Source organism: Parus major, chromosome 5 (assembly GCF_001522545.3).
Source record: "Parus major isolate Abel chromosome 5, Parus_major1.1, whole genome shotgun sequence".
In the NCBI taxonomy this organism is placed as follows: Eukaryota; Metazoa; Chordata; class Aves; order Passeriformes; family Paridae; genus Parus; species Parus major.
In genome coordinates, this window is record NC_031774.1 from 28,272,103 (window position 1) to 28,292,419 (window position 20,317).

General features: G+C 41.9%; 1 protein-coding gene across 3 annotated transcripts in view; it reads right to left on the minus strand.

Moving 5' to 3' along the window:
- Nucleotides 1-20,317, minus strand: part of SUSD6 (sushi domain containing 6) — a 93,154-nt gene that overhangs the window by 60,254 nt on the left and 12,583 nt on the right. The window contains exons 1-2 of one of the 3 annotated variants that reach the window (XM_015630467.3): nucleotides 20,051-20,261; nucleotides 13,355-13,447 (exon numbers count right to left, since the gene is read on the minus strand). The gene's annotated coding sequence lies outside the window, so the exon portion shown is untranslated. Of the gene's footprint in view, nucleotides 1-9,586; nucleotides 9,607-13,354; nucleotides 13,448-20,050; nucleotides 20,262-20,317 lie in introns of those variants that run through there. The other 2 variants (XM_015630466.2, XM_033515435.1) reach the window with 2 other exon arrangements.

Genomic DNA, 20,317 nt, shown 5'->3' on the forward strand with positions numbered 1-20,317 from the left:
GCAACAACAATAGTTCCAAGATACCCAACCAAAAATTTTTGCTTGCTTTCTTTTCTGAGGAAATTATCTTGACTTCCTAACTGCAGGAAAGACTCCTGATCTGATGGGAATGAAGAAATGCAGAAAGAAGAACCAGCCTTGTGGGTACCATGTCATCTCAGAGCACAGTAATGCTCAACACCCACTGCACATTCCTGAGAACAGGCTAAAGAGCTCACCTGCAAACTAATCAAGAGATGCGAACATGCAGAGAACTTCCCTCTACAAGTGTTCACCCAAAATGTAAAGGGTTTGAGTTAAGGCCAATGATAGTAATGTGAATGACATAGCAGCAAAAGAAAGATATACAAACTACAGTGGGACTATCAGACTTTGCAGAAGCCTAAAAAAGAAAGGCTGAGGAGGAAATTCAAACAGGGGACATACACATTACTGCTTTAATGTCATCAGTCCTAGGAGGGTCTAGTTCATTAAATTAGCTGAGTTGAGAGTTAAAACTCTTTTTTATATTTTATATATATATTAAGATTTTTGCTCTAAATGCAAACATGCAATGAAATCTATATATTAAGATTAACCCAAAGACCACACACACCTTCATTTCAAGATGCAAAAAGGAATCCTTGGCTTCTTCAGCCAAGAAAATTATTAAATCCCCATTTCTGAGACATAATTTTTTTTTTCTTCCACTACTGTAAGTCAAGAAAAAGTATGAGGGTGGAAAGGGTATCAGGAATGAAAGTCTTAAAGAACTTCAGAGATGTGATTAACATAATCAACACTTCTTTTTAAAACCACACCTGAAGTGTAGGTGGTTTTGCACAGGTGACTTGCGAAAGAAATCGTTTACCAAGAGTCAAACCAGAGCTCTAGAAACCTTCTGGAAAGGTGTTGGCTTACCATCAGCTGAATAATCCAATTATGTTGACTTGAGAAATGTCAGGCCTATCCCCAGCAATGGCTGGCTAAATCCCCCTCACCTGCAAGTAGTCAGTAGACTTTAGGCAAGCCTGCTATTTCACCAGAATCAAGCTGGAAATGACAAGTCTTTAAATAGCATAAACGTGGGCAATAGAGGCTGCAGCTACCACAGGTCTCTTTGGTCTGTTTTTTTACAGTTGAGTGCTGAGACATATTTTCTGAAATAAATGACAGCCACATGCTTCCTTACAGCAGGCTCTCCTTGCCTTACATGGGAAACATTTCTTGTAAGACACACAGGAAGCAAAGGTTAGATCAGATTTTAGTTGTGGGATCTTTTCATGCTGTGCAATAAAAAGCCCACTGATGTCATGCTGCTTCCCCCTCTGCTGCATGCTCCTCCCCCTCATACAATGAAAGCCTCTTGGCTGAAACGTCATTTCTCATCCCTTCTCTTTAGCACATGCTTTCTAACATCCCTTTTCCTACAAAACAGCTAGCTGTTGTGACTCGCTGCAGAAGACCCTGCAAAGGAAGAGATGCAGACAGGAAGCCTGGGGCACATGCCAAAGGATAAACTTTTGCTTTCAGACAGGTGTGTGACTAGGCAAAAAAGCCCTTCACAAGCACTTCTTGCCTCATTAACACTTGCAGGTCAAAGAAAGGCAGAAATCGTAGCTTACAAATCAGACCATGCTGTATAAACACTGAGAAAAAAACAAAAAAAAAAACCAAAAAAAAAAACCCCACTGCTACAAATATCATAAACTACCCTCACGTGGAGGGAAACCACCTCTTTAACCTGAGCCATCACGGGTCCCAGAGGTCTTAGGCTCACAGCAGGTTCTTTCTATATCACACCCAAAGAAATAGAGTTCTTTGCTCTACTGCAAACATGCAATAAAATCTGCACCACGCCTGTTCTTAATGCTTTCTTTGTTCACTACAGCTCATTACTCACTACAGTTCAGAAGACTGAAAAGGAAATTAAAAGGTCACTCATATACACGAGTTATTTCTGTCCCAAATATGCCAATAATTTGACTCAGTTGCAAGAATCAAAGAGCAAAACTACTTGAAAACAAGTTTTCCCTCAAATTCTTATCAGTAAATATTTAACCCCCTTTATATTTTTGTAGCTACAGTCATTGAAATGAGCTTGATACTTACTGATTTATAAAATCAGATTTATGAAAGGACTAAAAACTAAGACTTTCTTTGCCAATGGCTACCCGGTTTCCAGCTCTTTAATTTTCAAGCCTTAACACTGCATGACCTCTGTTGAATTTTTCTTTCATTCCTTCATAAGGTTTTCACCGCACCTCCTTACCCTCTTTGCACACATTCTGGTTCACGCTTCGCACGAAAGATCGAGCCTTCCCACTCCCCCAGTTCCTTGTGTGCTTTCCTCAGCTGAACTCATTAACCGTGTCTCCAGAACTTCCCATGACTGAGGAAAAAATCGCCTCTGGGCAGACAGGAATGAGTTTGCAAGGTTTTGAGGGCAGTTACTTTGTGCATTTGGCCAAGGTCCTGTGCAGCAGCAGCATCTGGCGAGGCTTGTGCAGGCACGGCGGGCCTCAGCAAGGCTGAGCAGGGCCCGCACTCTGCAGAGCGCAGGTGAGCTGCAGATGGATGGATCTGTGGAGGCTGTGCTCCTTCATGCAAGGGATTATCACCACCCCGCAGATACCTGCAAAAGGCTTCCCTAAACAACCACAAATGGGAACATGGGAATCTCCTGCTCCAGGAAAAAGAGCAAGCTGTCTCCTCTCCCGTGCCAGATGAGGTTTCAGAAAGTGTTCAGGCTTTGTGGTAGGGAGAGCTGTTGTGGGGGTGGGGAGGGGGTGGAGGAGAGATAGGAATGGGATATGGGGGTTTCATGTTGTAATTTTTTTTCAAAATGTTCACAGTTAAACCATGCCTCCTTAAGAGACAGAACCTACACAAGCACACGCCCCCTTCTTGGCTGAGATCATGAGCTCCTACTGAACATATCTTTCAGAGCTTGATATTAAGCCAAAGCTTTCCTGCAGCATGGAACATGGGGGGCTACAATGGCAGTGCAGGGCAAATTACTGAGAGCAGTGGGACAGAGAAACACAGATTTACTACAAAACATCTCCGGCCATTTTGAACACTGATCTTGTCCATCAGAGTTTAAACGACCCTTTTTTCATTTTGTTTTTGCTTAAACTGTGTACATTGTGGTAGCACCTCAAAGATTGCAGTAACTCTGTAAATACAAATGAGATTACAAAGAATTCTGTCTCTTCTCAATGTCTGAGAATTTACCTGGCCTTTCCTTGCATTTTATCACCTTCAGAGCTGCTGTTCCTCTTTTATTATGGACAAAGATAAAAACACTGCTTCGTTGCATCCTTGTAATTGTGCCCAGTGGAGTTCTCAGGGAACATGAGTCTGCTCCTAAACACAGCTATCAGCAGGTTTCACTCTTGTAGTTTTGTCTTCTAGTAAGAGCAATATTAAAATTTTAGAGACATCTATCATAAGTGAACAACTCTACCATTAATCCCACCATCATCAAACAGACTCTTTCCCCCTCAGACAAAGCACTCTAGGTTTCAGTCTCCTTCACAAGCAGATGCTTTAAACAGTTCAGTCTGTTGACTGGCTCTGCTAAGGGGCCACACTAAGCTTGTCGCTGCAAGTGACAGTATTTTGCAGTTAAAGCCTCCTACAAAAACACCTTGTCTTACTCAGTGTGAGAACTACAAGCCTTCACATGCTAAGCAGAATGCACAAACCATCACAGGTAACTTACCAAACAGAAAGCAACAGGCCCAAGAGCACCCAGACAAGTCCTCCAGAAAGGACTAGTAGTTTCTGAGCACGGACAGGAAGGACAGTTCCTTACTACAGGTTTCTTCAGTGCATGGTCTGAGGCAAACCCCTTGGGCCCTGGAGTAAGCACCTCCCCACTTCTGTTTCTTTCATCAGAAAGACAGAATCTGTTCTCTCCTGTTTTCCCCAAAGGAGAATCTCCTCATGTCAGTACCACAGGCCTTCCAAAGTAAACCAAGAGATAAAGGATCAACAGACTGGTCACAAGACCTGTGTTACTGCCTCTTCTCAGTACCATATTAACTAGAGAGCACAAGCAAACACACACACACATTTTGAACTGTTCCATGTTTGGTATCTGCATTCTCTCAAAAATGAAAGACAAAGACAACAATTGCTTCACATTAACCAATCTCATCACCATATCCCTTACTCAACTATGGACAAATTTTTCTTGTTAAATCATGGCAGGTTCCTTGATACTAACAGCAAATCTTCCTTCTTATTCCAGAGATCTTTTAAAAAATCTACCACCACATTCTCCTTTGTTTGACACCCTTCTTAGTTAGTATGTCCATGCTGATGTGTTTATCTTTATGAAGAAAACCAGCAGGCAGGTTTCCTAAACAGAGAGTAGAAATAAAGTTTGACCATAGCTAGATTTACAAAGAAAAGAGAAGCAAGGAGCTGCCTTCAACTATGCCCAGACAAGCAGTCTACAGAAGGCCTCAGTCCATAACATTGCCTGTTCCAGCTGCATGTGTGAAAGAGATTTCACCCAGGTCAGCCTGGCACTGCTTTAGGGCAACAGAACTCCCATGGCAAAGCAATGTGCCCCTTTCCACATGAGCATTCCTAAAAACATGAAATAGGAAGATCTGAGTTATATTCATCACCAAGGACTAAAGTTTGAGTGTTGTGTCACATACTCATACCCCAAGCAAAAAGACACAACAGAGAACAACTCTTTATAGGTGCAGTTCTCAAACTCCTGCATCCAGACTGCCAAATGCTATGGTTTGTCTGGCACTCAGACTGGAGTTCACCTCCATATGCCTGCTCTTCTGTAGTAAAGTGGAACAGAGGCTCATGAGTAGAGAAGACAAACCACACTGGCAGGGAGAACATAGAAAACAACGACTTACATGCAAAAATATCCTCATTCTCTCACTAGAAAAACAATGCACTAGGATACAAAGTGATGCAGATTTGCAAAGGAACTGCTTTCACTAGCAAAACCAAACCAAACTACCATAAAGAAGGTGGGTTGGAACTCATATTGAAGAATGAAGTTCAAGGGTTCTAAGTAACAGTAAAACTGAAGGAGAAGCTATTGAGCTGAGCATATTGAACCAGGGTTTTACCACCAATACACATACACACATCAGGTCCACTACCCAAGCAACATTTCATGCACCCCGTCTGATCTCTAGATGAACATTCAGAAAATCAGGGCAATAACCTGATACGCTTAAGATGAGCAATATCACAGCCCACTTCAGTCAGGACAGAAAGAAAATAAAGACAATTTGTGTACCAAAGCAAAACATAGCAGAAGAAGAACATCTGCTACTTTTACCATACGGCAAATATCTGAGGTAAGGAGATCATTCATAAACTCATTTAAATATGAGTTCATTCATATTTAAAAGCAAAAGTAATAGCTCATTCCTTCCAAGTTAAGAGGAAAAACGCATGTTCCCCTTTCCCTGTTACAGATACAGCATTCCCAGTCCAGATATGGCCTTCCAAGGAACTGGTACTGTCAGTATTTGGGCCAAGACAGTCAAGCTCAGGGCACTTACTCTATCAAGATGCCAGAAAGAGGAGTATGAGAATGTTCATGTAGGAGTTTTGCTTAATCCTAACATAAGCCTGGTTTATCCACAGCCAAGTCAGAGCTGCAACACTGAAAGACCAGTTTTGTCACCAGCAGATTACAGTTAACACTCTGAAGCTCGGCAGCATTTGGCAGCAGTAAGCACAGTTCGCACAGTACATCTCAACCACTATGGTGAAGCAATCTTCAGTTCCTGAAAGAACTGCTCAGAATTGCAACCAACACAGTTGGCTCCAATCAGAGCTCCCTGAAACACGTCTTTCCTCAACAAACGCGAGGGCAGGAGCATGGCAGCAATGTCTCTAACATCGTGCAGAACACTTGCTTGCCAGCTGAGAAAGCTTCTACTTCTGCAATGCTACCCCACATATGGATCTGCCATGCAACAAACTTACAAGGCAAGAGGGACAATCTTAATGCATCCTCATTGTCTCTTCAAAAAATCCAAACCAGATCAATAAGGTCTTTTTCTATTTGAACAGCTGCTGGTGAGTACCATTTAGCTGTGAAAACAGATATGACCCCTGACACTAGCAAAGGCTGTCAACAGCTGCCCAGATGGAGCACACAAGTTAATTCACCTCTGTAAGAGTCCTGCCTTCCCAAGAAGGTCTTGCCATATTTGCTGGTTCTTCATTCTTCCCAAGCCTGAATCCACACGTGCTCTCTGGAATTCAAGTATTCAGTCTGCCAATTGAGTTTTCATTGCAAGAGACAGATAGCAAAAAGGATTAGAAGGACTTTGCCGCAGTGCTGAGCAGTCTAAGCCACAAAGAGAACACAGTATAAAAGTCTCATCTGACAATCAAATGCTAGGAGTAAATAAAATGAAAAATGACAGGCCAGATTAAATAGTGCCAGCATTACTTCCCAGACCCATTCATGTCACAACATGTCCCAGCCTCCCCTCCCCACCCCTTTAAAACACTCCAGTGTGAATCCATGTATATTATTGCCCTGACCCATACATCTCACTTTGTATTTGTTCTCTGCCTACAGAAGGCAATTCAGGAAGAAAGCCAGAGATGAATATTCTTACATGCAGAGTAATCCATAAGTGTCTCTAGCAGAGTCGAGCATTTGCTTACAGGAAGACAAAAAGGCAGTGTCCTAGGTACCTGTTGTACAGCTCTTGTGTGGGGCTCAAGTCCCCTGCTGAGACAGCAAGGCTTCTTCAGCCTCCTCCCAAGCAGTAGGTGGAAAAAGCAATGCAGCACAGAAGAGACACAGACAGCAAGTGTCTGATTTAACAGCCCCACAGCCAGAAAGTGCCAGAGGCAAAAGGATGTATCAGAATTTTAGCTAGTGCTAGGCTAAGTATTTACTGAGAGAGTTGTCTAGAAGTCTCATCTTAGGACCAGAAGTTTTATCTTTTATGCTTATGAAAGCCAACTTTTGATGATGAGTTTGTGGAACGAAGTGTTGTTTTCTTACATGTTTTGCCTTCATCATTTACTGATGATCCCACTATAAAAGGATACATTTCACACCAAAGTGCAGCAGAAACCGTAAACTTGTGTGATGTAGAAACCTATGGAAGCTGAAATCTGGATGCAGGCTTCTGAATTGAAAAGCTTGTGCAACTCAGGCTTCTGCACACTGTTTATGTTATTGTTGTGTAAGTTTTTCCATCACCAGAAATTACTCACAATCAATTTGTAGCAAGATTTGTAGTTGCCATTTTTTCCATTCGAGAAGGAAGACCTGCTGCCTATAAAAGCATCACATAATTAAATGCATTTTCAGACACAGGGTAATCAATAGTCTGGGAAATCAGAAAGGTTGCAGCACAATTTTAAGCAAGCCAAAGGCTACAGGGAGAGATTAAATATGGACTTCCATAACAAATACTCCTAGGCTTTTTCTTGTCTAGTGTCATTCACTCTGCTTGTGGCTAACAGCAGTCAAACCATAGCAGACTTGAAGTTACAGCTTCCAGTAAAGGTCGATTTTGTGGAGACAACTAAAATCCATTGTTTTCCTGTGTGAAACTTGGGACAGCCCGTCTATTTAGGATCACCTGAAACCAGAACTGGACAGTGATCCCGCTGCATGTGGAAGCCTAAGAAGAAAAGGTCAGGTGAGACCAGCAGTTGTGTGTCACTTCAACAGAAGCACACAGGACTGCAGAAAACGACAGTGGCTGAAGTTATTCTGCACAAGGCACCTGCCCTCTGCCAAGGATAAGGAGATCAAGGGGACAAGGCAATATATCATAGGACAGACAAAAGACTTTTATACTGTCTTTTCCCAAGCCTGTCCTCAGTTTTGTAGTGCCAACATTAAACTTCATTACAAGTGCCATGATTACATCTACCTTATAAGCCAAGCTTTGCCTCAAAAGTCTCACTTAGACCGGTGTATTTGTCACCTATCCAATAATTAAAGGATTGGTTTTTTCCTGCAAATTAAAAGAAGCTTCAGGTATAAGCAATGCCACCCAGAGGCTCCGCCAAGGTCTGAACTTTAGATACAGGACAGCTTGGTTGCTCATCACCTCATGTAGCACAGAGAAGAAAAGCAGTAACATAGCCAAGCATATAGATCTGGAAGGATCAGATATATTCTGTGGGATATCAAAATAACCACACCTGTGTCAACAAGCACACTATGACCTGAAAAATAAAGGTAACATTTCACCCTCCAAACTTTTCCATAATCTTACACAAACAAATATAGAGAAATTTCTGCAAAGACAGCAATTTCCGGTTGACCAAATCCCTTTACCTAGTCTGCTCAGAAGGCATTAAGAAACCCCAGAGCAACAGGATTTTTGTTTTTGGAACACCAAGTATTTCAGCTTTCCTATCCAATAAAGTCTGGTGAGGAAGCACTGCTGTTTGATGCAAAAGGTGTAAAGGTCTAGCTCAGAGCTACTGCAGAAACAGCAGCAGCAACACCTAAATGCTCTTCCTCCCTGCAGCTGCCCATGCCCTGCACACCTACAAGGTCACCTCCTCCCCATGTGCCAGGTGTGGCTGCCACAACCCTACACCAGCAGCTGAAAGCTCAACAACCTTTCAGCCTTACACATTGGGAAAAACCACAACATAATGAAGTCACACACAGGCATGCAGCAGCCACACGTTACACCCTATTCAACTGGAAACAGACATTAATTGTGGAAGCATGTAATTTTTACTCAATGAGCTTTTGCTTAGGTACCTCAGCTACTTTAACTCTTCTTCCAGAAGGCATCAAATAAGCTCATCCTTTGCTACAAAATTACCTATAGAACACAGATGAGACATCCAAGTGCAAGGTTCACCCCAGCAATGTCTTCATCATAGAAAGGCCAAGGAGAATGAATGGGACTTAAGATTTTAATACCAATAAAAAGCAAACTGGATTAAATTTAACTAAAATTTATTTTTCCAAACACAGCCTAAAGGCAAAAACCTATGGCCAAACAATAATTCTTCCTCACAGAAAGCTAATGAACACAACTTCATTCCAAGAACTAGTTTCTGGACACCAGGAGACTGGTAGATTGTTGCAAGGTTTGTCTTCCCAAATGTACTTATATCACCAACATCTTAAGAGTAACATCACATAAAAGAAACAGGCTATTTCAGTTTTATTTAGTTCTGTTTTTACACACCTTTTTTCCTCCCTTACCTTCCTCTATCACTTGTTACTGGCCTTTGACTGGGATATGTGTCCTCACTTGGGAGCACTCCCTAGCACACCAGGTTACACCTTGATTACAGACATATAAACTGAGGAAACTGATCAACCCTCAAAAATTGCACAGATATAGGTGTGTAAAAATCCACAATCAATCAAAACAAGCTCATCCAATTTACTGTGCCATTTCTTGCAATTATTTTGAAAGGCAGGAAGCTCACAGAGAAGCCAAGCAGCAGCTACACAACACCCATGGCACTGTACAAAGCTTGCATTAATACTGCCTACACTAATCAACTTTCCTAACCTCATAGGTGTTTTTCCTGAGACAGCAATAGAGCATCAGCCTCCAGAGCTCAGTCTCTGTTCTCACAGGCAGTGCAAATCAAATACCTTTCTCAGCATCCAATTCCTGGCTAGCAGGCACGGCTTCACACTCCTTAAGGCATTCCACACACACTCTCGGTGCAACATTCCTGTTTTACTTCCCTTGGTCACAAGGGGAGAAGATCTCTGCAATAGTCTTTCCAACATCAGATGAGGGTGTAACAGCAATCACCTTCATGGTGCAACTCCGAAGTAACTCTACTGAACTCATAGGATAATCCCAGTATACTGAAAAAAAAATATTAAGCCAGCTTCAAAAAGCCTCCTTCAAATACCTCATTGTCCTCCTGAACCTCACCTCAAAATTATTATTTTTTTTTTTTTCCAATTTGAAAAACAGGCTGCCTTCTACATTTAGAGGGAATTCTACCATTATGACATATAACATTTTTGGCTCCATAGCCAAGAAGGAGAAGAAGTCAAAGACAAGAAAGACAAAAGTAATTATGAGTCCTAGAGGAAAAAACATGTAGATAAAATTTACTGATTTTACATTTAATATTGATCTTTGTGACATGGAAGGCAAAAAAAAACCCCTCTGTTAACATATCGTATGAAATTCACCATTTATGAGGATTTAACAAATTGAACAGTCTGTATGAGTGCTGACAGTGAAGAAAGTGTTGCCTTTAATTTCTCTGAGCACCTTGACTGTGCCTGGCTGTATCTTCACAGAGTTTAGGAATTCACAAGCTCTTGTTAAGACACAGCACTGTATTTCCTAAGCTGAATAATTCCTCTCAACGGCTCCAAGTACTACTTCAAGTAGAAAGAGGGTGCAAAATTTCCCTATTGACTAGAAGCCTGTTAAACAAATGTATATATATAAAAAAAACCAAACAAAAAAGTGCCAAAATCAATGTTGGCATAAAAACCCTGAAATCAATGTATGCTTGACACAGAACAAATCAGTTATGCAGCAATTAAATGCACAACGTAAGAGGACTGTAAAATACCAGTTTGCTTTAGCAAGTACGGTTGCCTAACACCAAGTACATCAGACAATAAAAATAAATCTTATCACATATCTCAAATTCAGCAAGGCTTATCTGGAACAATGCCTGGAAAGCCTGCAGCATGCCCATCACTCTGGAAGATGCCCAGCTGGAGATGGTGGAAAACACTGGGCACAGGTACCCAGGTGAACCAAGCTAACAGAGATCAACTTCCTTTGTCTCAAATCACAAAAGATGAGCAGGATGTTGAAAAGTGGCAGAATATGAATAACTAAGTACAGGTCACCCATTTGCAGAAAATCTTTTCTTTACTCATTTTGCATATGCAAATCAAGGGTAATGAAAAGATAAAACCAATACCACATTTATCTTCCAGGTTTTATTTTCAAGTTGTAAAAGCAATCACTCTGAAAATTAGAATTTCCTGGGATTTAACAATAGTTGGGTTAATAGCACTGGGCAAAGGCAGTTATACCTAACCCATGATTTTACCCATATAAATTTTACCTATCTGGTAGTGATGTCTCTTCAGGATATTGTCAACAGGATCAGCCTTAAAAAACAATACTGTTTAGAAGTGATAAACCCCTTCCCACAGCTAATGTTTCCATGCAGGTTTGCATCAAGGAGCCAGGATGGATTACTTTGAAATGTACACCCTGCATCTGTGCATAGTCACAGGCAGAAAGCACTTCAAGTCAGTCTCCTCAGCTGACTATCTTCTGAGGGTGCCTTTCTCCCTCTGCCCCAGTACCTCTGCACACACATTTTTTAGGCTCAGCTTATCTAGATATTCTATGTCTACATAGGCAAAATTTGTGCAGTTTGCAAAGAAATCAGATTTTTACATCACCACTGCAGGACTTCTCCAATTCTGCATTAGGGAAAAACACTCCACCAAAATGAAACATGAGAGCATTGCACCAATATGCTCATGCTAGCTGTGCACACACACGCAGTTTCTGTCCTCTGGGGAAGATATTTTAACTTGCCTTAATCCTTCCCATCCCTCTGTTCTGTACTGATATCAAAAAGGGTCTCTCAAACCACCCTGCAAAGGGAACAGCCCCTAGTGAAAAACTGCAAACTCCCTTCCAAATTCACCAGAAGGCCAGCCCAGCCAGACCCAGGGAGGATTGCCACCAGTGATCCTCAGAGAGCTCACTATCACTAACGGTGCTGCTATATTAGCAGATCTGCTTTTAGGAGCACAAGGATGAGCTTCTCATCAGCTTCTTACTGCCAAGGAAAGGCTAAAGAGGCTAACCCCAAACACTTCTTCCCTCCTCTTCCTGATCTGCATGACATTTTTTAACAGCTGTCTGATGCAAGCATTTCACATGAGACAACCATATTTTCACCACCATCCTTTCCCTACTGTCACAAATAAGATGTGGTGAAGAGGCACTACTTTTTGTATTACATCACAGGCAGAGTCATTTTTCACTATATACTTAGGTTTCAAGCTTATCTCTGACGCTGTGCAGATTATGTTTAGGCTGAGAGCAGATTACTGGCATAAACCAAAACATTATCTAGGCTGCACACACATTCACTCTAGAAAATTTCCAGAGCTCTCTGGACTAGGGATGAGAAATTAGTCTCTTATGGAATCCTTAAAAGTATCTGAGAAATATTTGTTTGCTTTGGCCAAGAAGAGACAGAATGAAAAATACCCTCTCAATTTCAGTTACATGTCCCAACATGCAGCAAAAGATGCCACTGCATTCAATCCAATGTGTCTTGCAGCAACAGAGTTGGGTTTTTTTACTTAATGATTCAAAAAATAAACATGCACACACACACACACAGAGCCACCAAGATATCTCTTACACTGAAGTGTACAAGTACCACCCAGGACTACCCAAAAAATCTCAGTAAACATTCCTAATGAGGCCTTCTTAAAACTCAAAACTGCTACTCAAGGTAGCAGTTACAGAAAACAAGGACATCAGGCAGGCACAGCAAAAAAGACAGATAGCAAAGGAGCTTGATGCCTTATCAATGCTAGAGGGTTCTGAGGGGAAGAAGGCGTAGTCAGAAGAATTATCCCTATCTTGATTAGCATCAGAACAAAGACTCACATTAGTTTGTCTGCACTAGGACTCCCCTAGAGCACTGGATAATAATCTCGTTGAAAGCATTAAAGGGATTTCCTCCCCACTTCATCCCCCTGCAATCTACACCCCTTCTCTAAAGGGGGATAAAAGGATGAGGTCCAAATAACAGCTTTATGTTTAATTCTCCGGAAGACATATTTGGGTAGCTTTTTACAACTAAAATATCAAATATACAATACACAAGTAAGATCCTTCTGTGATAGGTTTTCAAAGGTAACATTTAGGAGCAGGTAGGGGTAAAAAAAAAAATCAAAACTAAACCTATTTTTTGTTCAAGAGAAAATAGATATGTCAGATAGCACAGGTGACTTATCATGCATGCTTAACTCTGGAAGGCAGGAAGGACTTCAGTAGTTTCTTCATCAAAAATCAGGGAGTGGTAAGGGAGTGAAGAATACCAGGACAAAAACCACAGCTTGTGGCATCTGAACACCATAAAAATCAGGTTAACAGCAGTGTCAAGAAAAATGCTAAGGCATGGCTACAAAGGAATGAGAACCTAAGAACATTTTAGAATACTTCCTGTTTCAAAAGCTAGAGATGATAATACCAGTGGCTGTCTCACTGCAGGGTGAGAACACAGAAGGCAGCACATTCTGCCTTCAGTTTGCAGAAGAGTCATGGCATTTGGACAAAATGCAGGTTTTAAAAGCAAAAACTCAGGAAAAACAAAGTAACAGCATCAGCTTTCATCTTACCTGGTATTGACACAGGCTGGCATACAACGGTTGTCAAGTTAGCAAGATTAAACTGATGCTTCAGTGACGATACGTTGATTCACACACCTAAAACTGCACAAAAAAAATGTAGGTATTAGCCCTGTAAGCACTAAGAATGGCACTCTGTCACATAATAGAGCAGGAAGCCTGAGGGTAGAAGTAGCTCTATTATGTTTTTAGGACACAGGCACACAGCTATGCTTCAGGTACAGACATTACTCACAAAGTTCAGATCTGGGTCTGAGATATACTGCACAAGCTACCCAAAATCAAAGAATATGCAAACTATCCTCACACACTTAAAAATCCCGAGAATTAGAAGAGAACAGTTTCAAATGTAGCAGAGTGTTACCAAAAACATTTTTCAGCAGCACTCAAGCTTACATGATTGGTTTCTTTTCAGCAGGACAGAAACTTCCCAAAAGCTACCCAAAATACCCATACTAAAACTACATCAAGTCCAGCCATCAGATACACACATGCACTTTCAGTGATTGCACATACTGCATACTTCCCAGATAAGCATAGGGGAAATTTATTTCTACAGTGCCAAAATTCACAGGTACGTTTTATTGCCTCATCATCATATACACCTGTTTTACGCAGCATTACTACTAGAAATTCTAATAATTAAAAAGATGGTTATTGATAAGGCAACTTTCTCTATTTTGAAAGTACAACAACAGAGAACTGGGAAAACTGGTCATCCAAGTGAGAGCAAAAGCCTTGCAGCTGAAAGGAGTTTTTGTTTAGCCTGCTTAAAGGTCTGCTTTGCTGCTAAACACTTCATTGTCACATTTAAATGTCAGCTTTTTAAGTCAAAGAAGTGTACAATCCCTGCAAGACAGGAAACCGCAAACAGACTTGAGATGAAGGTTCTTACAGCTAATGAAATGAAAAGTAAACCTAGCATAACAAACTGCTCTTCACATCTCTGATATGCTTACAAAAAGACACAAACCCTGATCTTAAAACTTTGCTCCCCATACCCATGAAATAATTTTTAATTAATCTCTGATAGTAAGTTTATGTGGTTTTCTAGTCTACTTATAGATCAAGGCAAAGCTTGCAAAGAGTCTCCAGCACACTTTTGTTGCATATCACAGAATGAGTCTGCAGCATTTCAGGATCACACAGCTCTTTGCAATAGTCCTTTAACTTATGAAGACATACTACTCGATTTTCCTAAGGGGAAAACAGGGCCCTCCCTTTCCTGAAGCAAGCAGCATGCCCTTTTCGGACTTTGAAAAGGAGTGAGGGGCCCTCAGAGAGAAGCTGGCTTTAAAGCTTTCAGGCTGATCGCACATATGGCCACTGGCGAGCCAGTGGCATATGCGGCAGCAGATGGAGAAGTGAAGCTTTCATACCCTCTGAGCAATGCTCTGCAATTTTGACACTTCTCTTGAAAAGCAGTTATGTCAATCACCCTCCCAGGCTGGTGTTTTGGCACAGAAGAGGTTCTCCTCAGTCTGCGTACCAACACTAAAGGATAACCTACACAGGGTATTTTAGAGGCAGTTTCTGTCTTAGCTTTCAAATATAATGAATCCATACACAGCAGAGAATGATAAATTACTGTTGTTTTCACTGCACATCAGCTGGCTTTCAGCTCATTAGAGAGCAACACATACCCAGTATGCATTCTTTCCTTTAAAGGAGGGATGGGGGAGGTGTTTTAATTAACATTACAGCACCTTACTAGGTCTAACAAATAAAATGCCTTTTGAGAGTGGTCAGCACAAATGGGCTCCAATATCCAAAGGCACATCACCCAATAAAACTGTATTAGTGTGGGCTGCTCTAATATATTGTCCTTGAAGAATTTTAATAAGTTATTTACAGAGAAAAGAAAACCCAAAGAGCCTAAATAGGTCAAAGACATTGAAGCATTTCACTAATCTATAGGTTTAACACTACACAGACAAACTACAGCTCCTTTCAAAACAAGCAGCCTTTGACAGCTACTGTTAGAAATCACATTACTAATCTAGTTATTGAAAGATCTGCATTTTTATATAAAGTAAGAACATCTTTCTCAAGCTCACTTAGAGAAATTGGGGGATTGGGAAGGATGTTGTTTGGCTTTGGTTTGCTTGGCCATTTTTTTTAAGACCGACTTATCAGCAGTTTCCCTCTTTGTACCCTTCACAGTCCTGCAGAAAGAGATCCAGTATAGCAACATAACTTCTTTTCTATCTTCAATCCCAAACAAGCTGCAAACTTGGTTTTGATTATAAAGTCTTGCAATTCTCACTCATTTTTTTACAAAATCCCATTAAATCAATGCAAGGAAAAAACAGGAACAGCAGTGAAGCACAGCAATATTATAAACTGTGAGGAAAATTAGTTGAGGAAAAATGTAAATGGCTTTGAAGATTTCCAAATGGTCCTGGCACTTCTGAATTGAAAGCTAAGGGAGCTATGAACAGAGAGTACTGAACAGTACTGAAGCTAGTTCACTTCTGAACATGAAGTTAAAATGCTGCACATTTCAGCCCTGCAAAGTTCAGCTGCCTACAAGGAAGTTACTCCTATGGCAAGCATACACTGTGAGAATGAAAGCCATTCTATTCTACAGCACAAATATGTCGTGGTGGTTTATTAACCACATAAAAGTGATTCCAGTGGCCAATTTCCCTTGACTCTGCTCAACCAGCTCCAAAAGCTGTACTTTGCCTTGTTACAAGGTTACCGCAGCAGTGATGACCAACCCATTCCACTCAACACTCACTTATGCCAGGAAGCCAATTTACTGCTGGTGGGCTGGCTGCCAGGACAGCAGTTCCCCTCAGGGAATCACCAGAGTGACACATAGACCCTTTGTGCTGCAGAGAAAGTTCTCCATGTGCACTCCACTTTTGGAGCCTGCCCACTGTCCAGCACACGGGGAAAGACAGAAGCTGGGGGGACAACTGAGTCAGTGGGAAAGAAGTAGGGGTTTTACATCTCTAACTCCTGGTCCTGCAGCTCTTCAGTGTGAACTTCTTCAAAAAATTGTCTTGAATTACCACACACAAATATTATAAATAAATAAATAAGCAAGCAAACAACAGGCCAGGCTTTCACTGGTCTCTTATTAGCATCACTATGCTTAGTCTGAAAACAGACTTTGCATCGTGTAGTAAGCCATGTGAGAGCACTAAGCTTCCTGAGAGTAGTAGCTGCCACAGCTCAGTAACAAAACAGCCAGCATACGAATGGCAGATGAAAACTTTTTCTGGTACGTACAAAAGCTCACTTCCTGACATTTATAGGAAATATTTTTACTGATTAAACTTAAAATCAATTTTTGCAGCTGCAAAAAAAAGACTTCTAGCAGAATCAGGGGGAGATACTGTCTGTGTAACTACAGACCAGCAAAGCCTGATGAATTAAGCCTGATGGCTCACAGAGTGCTTCACTGAAGTCATCTACCTGTTCTCAACCACTACACTCTGTGCTGGAGGTTAAATTGTTACATCTGAAATAATTCTATCTGTACCCAGCATAACTTAATGACAAGGGATTAAACGTGTATGATGGCATTTCTAAGGACATAAAGCTTGTCATGACAACTAGATAAATATAATTACAGACTACAGTATTTTGGCAAAAGAAACCTACTGTAAGTAATACCACAATACCTTTGCTATATATGGGTTAATTTTTCCCTTTCCCTGTTCTAGGAAATGCCTTCATGTTTCGATTTACATATTCCTAAAGCAGAATTCAATCCCTGCTGCCTCTCCTCCCTCCTTCCCAGTCTTTCAGGCAAACGGGTTGTGGGACTAACCCTGCCAGTGAAAGATGCCTCTGCCAGCTAAGCCTGATCAGCTGGGATCAGCTGGTTACAGCAGCCGACAAGTGGCTCAGAGGGCAGAGGAGCTGCAGGGAGTTCCTGTGCCAAGCAGAGTGCACAGAAGGACACAGTCCAGGAAACTCTGGAGCAAGGCCTCCAAGCTACTGTGCTTTCATGCAGTTACTCATAGATAATGGGCTTCTCTGGAAGCATCTCAGGCAAGCAAAAGGAGATGCAACTTTTAAAAGGAAAAAAAAACCAAAACAACAGCAGTGGCCCGACATGGACCCCAAGTGCAGCATCTAACCTTCCGGGACTGACAGAGGCCAGTAACCTACATCTGTTTGCTCACAAAAGCAGAACAAGCAAGAGACGTGTTTGGGCAGTACAGCAGTAGATGGCTGTGGTGTGAGCAAGTACACGGATAAAAAGCAGAAGTGACGCAACAGGAGCAGTCTCAGAAACCCAAATCTATGGTTATGATGTTGCACAGAGGAGGTAAGACCATGGCAGGCTGCTCTAACCGAGAGTTGCAACAATTCTCGAGGCAGAAGCAAAGTAGCAGAAAACAATCACAACCCCAAGACAGAAAGAATTCCATCCAAACCACTACACTCCGGACAGGATGCACATTTAGTGACTGCAGTTACCATTACTTGCTGACTGCCCAGGCAGCTGTGCTCAAGCAGCCATTTCAGTCCACCTTCACCCGCTGCACTAAATATAAACTGCTGATAACTCTGTGGAAACTGCTTCAGCAGAGACACCCAGCACTGCACAACTCAAGGACATTGGGTCCTCCTCAAACTTTACAGGTGGTCAATTTGCATGACAAGCAGAGAGAGACGGGGACAGGCCCCAAGTCTCTGCTACACTAGTCTTTGGGAAATTTCTGCCTCGAGACCAGCACTTTCCCATACTTCAGAGAGCCATCTGCCTTTAAAGAGGATATGGGGGCATCTGGGTTTTGACAATAACTTGTCTAAGAGGAGATTACGGCTCCCTTATCATGTGCTACTTCGCTCTACAATGACCTTCAATTTTAAAATCTAGTTTGATTAAGTTAAGTTTGATCTTTCAAGCACGTCCTTCACCCAGTGGCCCTTAAAGAAACATACTTTTCTATTTTCAGATGGTATTGTCTTTTGGAATGGTTCATAGAACACCCATTTAAATAACAGCACAAGGCAATGTAAGAAGGAAGATGAAACTGCAAACAAGAAAAAGAAGGTTTTTCTCCAAGTTTTGCTTAGAGAATTACTACAGAAACAACGTGGAAGTTACAAAGGCAGAAGTATGATCTGTAAAGCTGCCAGTGCCAGAACTGGCCACCAGATTACACTACTAGAAAGGATTATTCTCTCTGCATCAAAACATACCCAAAATAATAGCATGTCATGAAAAGAAGAAAAGGAAACAGACTTTGCAAAGAGATTTATGGCAGACACCTGAAGAGGAGGTAGATGAAATCAACGATAAACTACAGACACCACAGAGAGCACAGCTCCTTAGAGCACTGGCATTTAATATGTAAATTCCTTCTCTGCTTAGGTGTTTTGCCTCCCTTTGATGTACACAGACAAGTCCAAACTAGAGATGAGAACTGGGTGAGTTCCCTTTCTCCATTATCTCAAGTATTTTCTTGTCTAAGCAACAGTTAAATGCTCTAACTATATCACTTTTGCATCTGTTCAGAGGGGAAAAGAAAAAAAAAACCCACTAAAAAGTATAACAAATATTATTAAAGGAGAGAGTCAATATTTTCCCAGCTCTGATGCAGATGTAAGCAGCAAGCTGGTGCCTGACAGCTATAGTGCAGCCTAGGAGAATAGAAAGACAAGCTGAACAACAGAGGACAGAAAAGATAATCTGGAAAGGATCCAGATGTCTTAAGCTTAGTCCTACTGCATGAAAAATTAAAGAGGTTAAAACCTCCTTTTAAGAACTTTTCTTCCCATTGTTCTGACCACGACTTTTCTGAACAAGCTGCATTGCTCCAGAAACCTCAGGAATTACAGTGACAATAGATTCCTGCCAAGAGAAGCACCATTACATAATAGCTTTTATGGGAACACGCACAAAAAGCCACTAGGAAGCGCAAACAGACAAGTGCAAGATCCTCGCTGCCCATCGGCTCAGTTTAGCTCTTGACTACTTCAGGATATTTTTAATTTATATATTTACTTCCTCTCATGCCCTTCCACTCAACAAAATCTATGTTACTGTAACTGCACAGAGATCAGAGATCCATTCCCCACAATAATGTAACCCCCTTGAGAATACGCCCACTTGAAACTACTGTATTTGCATTAATCTGTTTAAAAGAACACTACAATGATGAAAAACTGTGTCACTATTTCCATTAATATATAGGAAATAAGAACAATTTATTATGGTATTTTTTCATCCTTTACCCAGTTTTAGTGATACTTAGAACAATTCTTGCTTGCCAGTTCTCAGAAGCCTAGCATGGCTATTTTTGAGTTCTACGTTTTCCACAGGGGATTTACCATAGATTTGTTACACACACACACACGTAGAGGCTCAGCCTAAGCGCTGCACACGTGTAAAGGCAGCTGCTAGGGAAGCTCCGACCGCTGGGCATTGGTAAAGAATAAAGAAGAAAGCACCATAAAGAAGAAAGCAAAGATGAGAACCTAACAAACACAAAGTTTCTCACTTAGAATTGTCCGCAGCAGTGCTTCCACGACCCCCTTCACCTCAGACACCACTTTCCCCGTGCCTCCCTACGCACCCAAAAGCACTACGTAAGAAAAAAGAGAAGAGAGCGGCGAACGCTTATCCACTGTTACTCAGGGGTTTTAAATCCTAAAGGTTCATCCCGCACCAAGCGAATCCTCAAGCCCAAATACACACGCACTTTAAAGACCGCTGACCTCAGAGAAAGCCCAGCTCCGCCGTCACCACCGACCACCCGCCGCTGTGACACGAGGGAGCCGCAGGTACCACAGGTGACATTATGTAAGGGAGGCGGCCGGGCGGGGAAGGGCTCCCGCCGCAGCCCCGAGCACCGCGAGCTCCGTGCGGGGCCGCAGCCGGGCAGGGCTCCCCTCGTTCCCCGCGGGGGCCACCCGTGGAAGCGCCGCCGACACCTTCCGGCTCCCGGCCCCGCCGCCCGGTCCCCGCCCAGCACACGCTCCCCG